This window comes from Chenopodium quinoa, unplaced genomic scaffold (assembly GCF_001683475.1).
Source record: "Chenopodium quinoa cultivar QQ74 unplaced genomic scaffold, ASM168347v1, whole genome shotgun sequence".
Lineage (NCBI taxonomy): Eukaryota > Viridiplantae > Streptophyta > Magnoliopsida > Caryophyllales > Amaranthaceae > Chenopodium > Chenopodium quinoa.
Genome location: NW_018745584.1, coordinates 1445984 through 1455971, shown reverse-complemented (window position 1 = coordinate 1455971; position 9988 = coordinate 1445984).

Here is a 9988-nt window from a genome sequence, read left to right as displayed (position 1 = left end):
GCCGTGCTGAATATGCTCTAGCACGGGGCTCATACTGAAGCTGACACGGGCACGGGCAACATCTGGCACGGCCGTGCTAATGGCCTGCACGGCCGTGCGGGTGCGTGGATACTGACACGCCGTGCTATTGGCTTGCACGGCCGTGCTGCCTTGCCTGGGGTTGCTTGCTTATAGGCCAGCACGGGTGTGCCTATGGTAACACGGTCGTGCTGCCTGTGCTATGTAATCAATGCACGGCACTTGAACTTCCTTAACTCCTCGGACTCCGGTCAAGGCTAGCTCGGTTACGCATCAAGGGCTCGGGATCCGATTAAACTCGGTTGATATTACCTGAAAACACATCAAAAACATACCGAAAACCCGTGAAGCACGTAATATGGGGAACGTAAGCATAACAAGGTAATAATCGGCCAAAGCGGCCCCAAATACATCCAAAATCATCCTAAAATATGCTCTAAAGCGCGCCCTAAAGTGCGCTTGTCAAAACCCCCCAAGCTACACTTTTGCTAGTCCTCGAGCAAAAACCAAGGGATACACACACAAGATCAAATAAACTATGCCATTGCGAACAAATCAAATTAAGCACGGAATGAAATCAATGGATCCTACTTAGAACAACCATGCACGGAAGGAAAACTCACTCAAACAAGCAACGAGACACACAATCCAAGATATCGTTGATCAAATGCGAACAAGACCTAAACCAAGCATAGAGAACAAAGAAATCATGCTTCCCTCTAAACCCGACCAAACCGGCCACGTCCTCCCCTTTTGCTTCAAATCACCACCCTAATTGGCCCCTCGTGATTCCTCGAAGGAACCGGAAGAAGTGATGTTTTGAGGAAATAACAAAGGTATCCCGACATCTCGATTACGCATAATCTTTCCATAGGGTTGAAAGGTATCTCCCTCCACCGTTTGAGAACCGAACACCTCTAAAGTCTAAGGGTCTTAAAAGGGTTGTAATGTATTGGCAATGGGTAAGGTGGGTGAAAACAATTTTAAAAAGTGGGGTTAATTCCTAAATGAAGCGCAAGAATCACAATTCTCAAAAACAATAGTTTAAAAGATGTAATTCACTTTCCACAATCTCATTGATTCACATTCTTACACATCCCAAATTATCCATATAATACACACTCAAATGACCTCTTTCAAACTTCAAAACTTTATTTATGTGTCCTCGCCTTTTTCACAATTCGGACGGCTTTTCTCCTTTTTTTTTTTTTTTATTTTCTTTTTTTTTTTCTTCTTTTTTTCAAAAACAAATTTTCATATTACATCTTTACAATTAAGCTCACTTTCGAACTTGCTCAAACCAACTATCGATCATTATTTTTGATTTATACACAATAAGCTCAAACAAACCTTGCGAGGTAAATGCTTCACAACTAAGGGTTGGTAAAACATTGGCCATCGGGTTTGTAACATGGGTAACCAAGAATGGAATTAAAGCCTCAACATGGTTAGCAAGTAAGATGATGTAAAAAGAAAATTAATTTGTAACAAAACAAAAGGAACAAGAATAAGAAAAATGAAAAAGGTGCCCTCTTCCTCCCTTAAAAGTGTCAAGTCGGTCTTGGGAGCTACAAGTCAACACAAAGATCGAAACATGCGTAATCAAGGATCCAAATATGTCACTCAAGAAGAATGATGAAGGCTAGAACAATAAAACCTCACGGGATTCAAAAACAAAGCAACTACCAATTAAGGGGATCAAATCCACAAATGGGAAGCGACTCCATCTTACCATAGCCCAAAGGCATAGAGTTTCACATGACAAAAGTGTTCTAACCAACTACCTTCGCCTAGACTCGTCTACATTGATCAACAATAGACTCAAACTGTGTATTCATCACTGGCTTAAGTAGAAATAGATATTCCACACACATTCATTCACGTTTCGAATCCAAATATGAGCATTATTCCAAAAGTTTATGCAATTAGACAAGTTTATCACGATCCAAAAATATAGGAAAAGACTATGAGGCAAATCATATAAACTAGACTACACATTCTCATAACAGAAGCTTTTCCTATATTGCACACATATATAAACAACTAAGTAATATAAACAAGCTAAATGGCTCATAAAGAGGCATGAAAATCACATAATAATCCCAATCGACAAACAAGTGATCAATTGATATCAACATCAATGATCCCAGGTTCTTTAGAACCGATCAAACATCCTCGAACCATTCAACTTCTTCCTAAACTAAACTATCCTAAGCACACAAAAACAAAAAAAAAAACTAAAGGAAAAAGGGAAAGATTTCACCAGATGCTTCTTGAAAACACACTAAGACAACATGAGATGCGGCGAAGCTCCTAATGCTACCTCCATGAGTCTTCATATCTGCACAGGTTAGATAGGAACAAACCAAAACGAAACAAAAAGAAACTCGTTTTTTTTTATAGGAATATGAAGAAAAACAAGGGAAAATCAACAAGGAAACCATTCACCCCCCCAAGCTAGTATAGACATTGTCCTCAATGTCAGGCATCGAGAGACTACCTAGAAGGCAAAAAGGGGAAGAGAAAAGTACCTCATTGACTGGGTCTCGGGTTGCCTCCCGGAAGCGCTTCTTTAACGTCATTAGCTTGACGCAACACATGGATTACAGGTTACCCATAATCAATACTTGCCATTGCAGTGGAGATAAGCTCACCATTCTTATTCTTGACAATAGTCACCACCCCTTTCTTAGGTACTACAAACACAGGGGAAACCCTTCCTTGATGTGTTGGAAGGGGTTTAAGCTTTACCTTTGGTGCTTCATTAGCCTCCTTTGCAATGGCCACATCTAATGCATCTAGAAATTGCTCCTCCATGTCCCTGTTTTCCTTGTTCTCATTCAACTCAAAATCATGATTAGTATAGAATAATTCTTTACGCATATCAGAGACAATGGAATTAACAGTATCAACCATCATGCAATTATTAGAATTAGAACAAGGATATTTCATAGTTTTATTTAAATCAAAATCTAAAACCTCCTTTCCTACTTTCAATGAAATCTTGGCACCCTTTACATCAATAAGGGCACCCGAAGTAGCTAGGAAAGGACGTCCTAGAATTATAGGTATATGAACATCCTCATCCATATCTAGGACCACAAAGTCAACAGGTATGACAAACTTCCCCACCCTTAGGGGAACATCTTCCACCTTACCCTTTGGAAATTTGATCGATCGATCGGCTAATTGAAGGGATATGTTAGTGGGAAGAAGTTCTCCTATATTTAATCGTTGATAAACAGAATATGGCATGAGACTAACACTAGCTCCAAGATCACACAAAGAATTATCAATATTCATTTTGTTTATAGCATAAGGGATTGAAAAGCTACCCGGATCTCCTAACTTAGGAGGAATTTTGTTCATTATTATAGCACTACAGTGTTCAGTGAGGTTAACAGTTTCTACCCCTTCACAGTTTCTTCTACCACTCAATATATCTTTTAAAAACCTAGCATAGTTAGGCATTTGCTTAATAGCATCAGTGAATGGTATAGAAAGGTGGACTTCTCAAGTCTCCAAAAACTTCCCGAATTGGGCATCTAGCTTATGTCTCACAAACTTATGGGGGTAAGGAAGTTTTTGCAATAGATTGGGTTCTTTGACTTGTGTTACTTCCTTTTCATTTAAGACCTCTACAGTTTTATCATACTCTCCGGTCCTCTCCTCCTCACTCTCTATAACAGTATCAGTGGTAGGTGTAGTCACAGATTGACTCCTAGGGGGTACTACTTCATCGCTCCCCTCAATGTCTTTCCACTCCTAGTGGTGATAGCATTTACAGAGTTTTTAGGGTCAATACCTTGAGGTGGGAGTTTTGACACTCCAACCCCATCCTTTATAGCACTAGCCAACTGAGAAATCTAGGTTTCAAGCATTTTATTATGTGTCATCACTTCATTAAACTTTTTGTCACTGGTGGCCATGAAAGTGTTGAACATTTTGGTCTGTGCTTCCATCATCTCCTCCAAACTAGTCCTTTGCGATGGTCCTTGAGCATTGTAGTTGTCATTAGAGGCTCGGGAGCCACGCGCATTAGACTGTTGGGGATTTTGATTTTGGATGTTGTTCCTGTTACCATTGTTATTCCAATTTCCCCTGTTATTGGCATTCATGTTCTGATTGTATTGCCCTTGTTTACCTGCATTTTGTTGGCAATTATTCTGATTACCAAAATTACCATGTTGATTATAAGACCCTTGGGGATTTTGGTCCCTTTGGTTCCTGTTTCCCCACTGATTTTGCTGTTGGTAGTCAGAATTATTACCCTGTTGATTATAATTGTTCCCTCTTTGATTAGGTGGTAAATATCTGTTATTGTCATTCCTAGGTCTATTATCATAAGACAAGGCATTGACTTGTTCATTATCACACTCATTACCATCATCATAGTTGGATTGAAATTGGGAATCTACGTTACAGGCAGAGGTATCATGGTCATAAGACCCACAGTTTTCACAGAATATACATCCAGCAGGCATATTATTAGAGTTAGAGTGCATACCTGCTCCCTTAGAATAGGATGGAAGATTTTGATGCGGTGGAGCGTTGAGCTTCTCTTTGATAATTGACATTTCCTTACCTAGATTTACAATCTGCGATGTCAAATTCCCGATTGCATTAAGATGGTCTACCGAATAGACCGCTCCTCCACTCTTGCTAAAAATGACACGGCCGTGCTGAATATGCTCTAGCACGGGGCTCATACTGAAGCTGACACGGGCACAGGCAACATTTGGCACGGCCGTGCTAATGGCCTGCACGGCCGTGCGGGTGCGTGGATACTGACACGGCCGTGCTATTGGCTTGCACGGCCGTGCTGCCTTGCCTGGGGTTGCTTGCTTATAGGCCAGCACGGGTGTGCCTATGGTAACACGGCCGTGCTGCCTGTGCTATGTAATCAATGCACGACACTTGAACTTCCTTAACTCCTCGGACTCCGGTCAAGGCTAGATCGGTTACGCATCAAGGGCTCGGGATCCGATTAGACTCGGTTGATATTACCTGAAAACACATCAAAAACAAACCGAAAACCCGTGAAGCACGTAATATGGGGAACGTAAGCATAACAAGGTTATAATCGGCCAAAGCGGCCCCAAATACATCCAAAATCATCCTAAAATATGCTCTAAAGCGCGCCCTAAAGTGCGCTTGTCAAAACCCCTTTATTCATTTTTATTAATTTTTATTAGATTTTTTTTTTAATTTCCGTAATTAGGAGGCCGTTTCGCTTAATTGCATATTGCTTTATTAGAGGGGTTTAGGGTTTTTCATTATTCGTGAAAACTTAAAGTATATTGGGTAGGGGTTGGACTTTTCAAACCGAACCGTGAAACCGTCTGTTACCGAACCGAACCATCACGGACCGATCCGTTTATAAACCGATAAATTTAAACCGAAAACCGAACTGAACCGTTCGATATCAAACCGAAACCGAATCGAACTGCTCAATGTCAACCCGTTACGGACCGTAAACCGATAACAAACCAAACTGCTCAAATCCGAACCGAAACAAAACCGAACCGAATCGAATGGTTTATAAACCCGTTAATGACCCGAACCGTTGATAAATCGAAACCGTTTAAACCGTAAAAAAACGGTTTAAACCGAACCATTTGTAACCCGCTAACCGTTTAAACCGACCCTTTTATGAACCGAAACTGTTTAAACCGCAGGAAAAACTGTATAAACCGAACCGTTATAATCCACTAACCGTCTAAACTGAACTGTCATAACCCGTTAAACCGTTAAAATCGAACTGTTTTTGAATCGCAACCTGTTTAAACTGATCCGATTACAAACTGCTTAATTCAAATTGAATTATTTACAACCTAAATGGCTAAATACAATTAATGTTAATAAATGTAGATCTAATCAAATGGCTTAGGTCTATACAAAGGTTTATATCACCTAGACCTAGTCCAACGACATTATTAATGTCGTTTTAGATTACTTATTTATTTTAATTAATATCAAATGTAACATACTAGTATTATTATATATTTATATATATACTTTAATTTAACAAAGGTAACAATAAATATAAATTTTAAAATAAATACAATAAACATTACTAAATGTAGATCTAATTAAACGACTTAGGTTTATACAACGGTTTATATCACCTAATCCAACGGCATTATTAATGTGAATATTGTCGTTTTAGATTACATATAATTTTAATTAATATCAAATGTGAAATGTAACATATTAGTATTATTATATATATTATATATACTTTAATTTAACAAAGGTAACAATAAATATAAATTTAAAATAAATAACTTTAATTATTCCAAAAAATACATTTCATCTACATTTTACATTAAAAATAAATAAGTTAAGGATTTACATTTTACATATGATCATAAATTATCCTAATAACAAAATTTAACCTAAAAAAACATTCCTAAAAACAAAAGGCAACAGAATCTTGAAGCAGCAGCACAACACCCAAGAGCAGAGGAAATAGCGGCAACAAGCAGGAACCAGCTCACGCAATAACAGATCAACAACTTATCAGAAGCAAGGAACAATATAAGCAGAAGGGACTCAGCAGGAACTAATTTTTGTTTTTCAAAATTGCTCTCAGATTTACGTTTATCGTATCATCACTGAGCAATGGCTGTTTTAACTTAAAACTGTTTTAACTTAAAACTTGAAAAATGCTGCCAGCAAGTACGTATACATTGAAGTCTCAACATAAATGACAAGGGTAATGATGATTCAAGATAAATTAAAACAGCAAGCATAAGAAACAGCAGCAACAAAACTTATCATAAATTCATAACACAAAAGGCAGCAACAATACTTAAGCAGCAACACAGCACCTCAAGCTGGTAGGATGCAGGAACCAGCTCAGGCAGGCAACAATATAGGCAGAAGCAACTCAGCAGGGACAACAACCAAAAGGCAAAAGCACTACCAGCAGCTCAAAACAAGTTCAAGCAACTTCAATACTAATTTTTGTTGTTTAAAATTGCTCTTAGATTTACATCACTGAGCAATGGCTGTTTTAACTTAAAACTTGAAAAAATGCTGCCAACAAGTACGTATACATTGAAGTCTCAACATAAATGACAAGGGCAACGATGATTCAAGAAAAATTAAAAAACAAGCATAAGAAACAGCAGCAACAAAAACTTATCATAAGTTCATAACACAAGAGGCAGCAACAATACTGAAGCAGCAACACAGCACCTCAAGCTGGCAGGAGGCAGGAACCAGCTCAGGCAGGCAACAATATAGGCAGAAACAACTCAGCAGGGACAACAACCAAAAGGCAAAAGCACTATCAGCAGCTCAAAACAAGTTCAAGCAACTTCAAAACTAATTTTTGTTTTTTAAAATTGCTCTCAGATTTACATCACTAAGCAATGGTTGTTTTAACACAAAACTTGAGAAATGCTGCCAGCAAGTACCAAAATACATTGAAGTCTCAACATAAATGACAAGGGCAACGATTTTAACTTAAGTCTTGAAAAATGCTGCCAGCAAGTCTCAAAATAAATGACAAGGGCAACGATTTTTCAAGATAAAATATACAACCACAGTGAGACACAAATACCAGTTATGTAGATGAAGCACTTTAAGGTTTAACTCGGTTTCATCTCATGAATTCATTCTCTAAATATGCCCTATTGAGGGTTTGCACAATCAAAAAATGAATTTCCCCAACTCTCTGAAAGTATCTTAACTAAACCATTATCATCAAATATGTTTCCTACATTCTCAAGATACTTTACATATATTTTGTGATCTTTCTCATCCAAAGTACAAATGTACAATGTATTTTAAGCAGCACGCCCATTTCACTGGACTATATATGTTCATTTCCTGAGGTAATGATAACAAACTAATAATTTATCAGTAATTAACTAATTTTGTCAATTTGTCACGGATCAATTCATTTCTTACTTTCTTTGTACATTGTCGAATTCCGAACTAAAAAAACAAAAACAAAATTCCTTGAAAAAACACCCAAAAAAAAAGTCAAATCAACCAACACAACACAACCATAATTCAATTCCCCTCCCTCTGAAAATCAAGATATAGCGACTAAGATCAAATTCATACAAACAAAATTCATACCTTATATCGTCCGTGAGTAGAATATGACAAATCTACAAAAAAAAAAAGAAAAAAAAAATTAAAATTTCAAAAAAAAAGCACAAATTATACATTGTAAAACAATAAATGAACAAAAGAACTAGAACTTTAAAAAAAAAAAAAAGCAGAAATTATAATTTACAAAATAATAAATGAAAAAATAGAACTTAGAAAAAAAAATAGGAACTTAGAAGTTTTCAACAAAAAAAAAATTCGGAACTTAGAATGAGAATGAAAAATACAAATACCTTATATCGTCCGTGAGTAGAATATGAGTATATGACAGATCTACAAAAAAAAAAAAAAAAATTAGAACTTCCAAAAAAACAGAAATGAATCAATTACACATTGCAAACGAATCATTCGGAATAAATGAACAAAAGAATTAGACCTTCCAAAAAAAATCTGAGATTTTAAGAATAAATGAAAATATCAGATGAGGAAATGAGAGTTTCAGAGGCGTGAGAAAGCTTGAGAGATTCAGATGAAGAGGGAGATAGCTTAGGAGGTTAGGAGAGAGAGAGAGAGATGTTTGAGAATATCAGATGAGGAAATGAGGCGTGTTGGGTGCTGGTGCATTTTACTCCTATCTAGGTTTAGCTTTAGGTTTTACTTCTTCCCCTAATCTAACCGTCCACTTTCAATCTCAGCATCTCACCGTTCATTTTTTTTTTGGTAGTAATAAAGGATCCAGAATGTTCGTGCTTGATCCAATGGTCTTATTTTTTTTTTGTGCTTTTCGAGTCTTTTTTACCGTTCCTTTTTTTAAAAAACATATTATTATTAATTATTATTTATTATTATTATTATTATTATTTTGAGGTTATTATTATTATTATTATTATTATTATTATTATTATTATTATTATTATTATTATTGTTAGAATGTTAGTATAATTTTATGTTAATATTCTTATTATAAGTATTATTATTATTACTATTATTATTATTATTATTATTATTATTATTATTATTATTACTACTTATAAATTGTAAGAAACGCAAATGAAACAAAATTGAAATTGATTCAATATGACATAGTTAATGTACATCAATATCTAACATCTCTATGTATAACTATATATATGAATATATCTGTGAGTCTGTGACTTTAAATGTAATAAACTAATAACTTAATAAGTAATAAGACTAATAAAGTAATAACTAATAACTAATAAGTAGTAAGTAATAAAGTAATGAAATCTAACTGTTGTTTTTCATGGGCATTCAATCTAACCGTTGACTATTTGACTATTTGACTATTTGTACATTAGTATTGCATAATGATTTCATCACCACTTTAGTGATTTCGTCATTTCGTCCATTTAACTTATCAAGTTGTTTGAGTTAGTAATCTAAATAAAGTACCAAACTAAATAACTAATCCATTTAATCTCGTGTAACTTATAAATTATAAGAAATGCAAATGTTTGGAAATTGAAATTGATTCAATACGATATTGTTAATGTATATGTATTATGTATATCATATGGTAGTATGGTACGAATGTACAATTGGTATCATACTATCATTGGCTCATTGCCTCATTGAATCATTGGTATGTATGTAACTATGTACGTATAATCGATAAACATATATGTTAAAACTTAAAAGTTTAAAACACTTGTTGATCGATCTAATTGAGTACTTGTACTTCCTTAATTATTGATTTATCGTATTCTAAGTATCAACTCATTAAATCATGGTCATGACGCGATCTTTAAAACAATCATGAATTCATGACCCAAACCGCTTATAAACCGAACCGGCATGATCCGAACCGTTTATAAACCGAACCGACATTGGACTGGGTAAACCCGCCCCTAAACCGGCCCATTTCAAACCGAACCGGCATGAT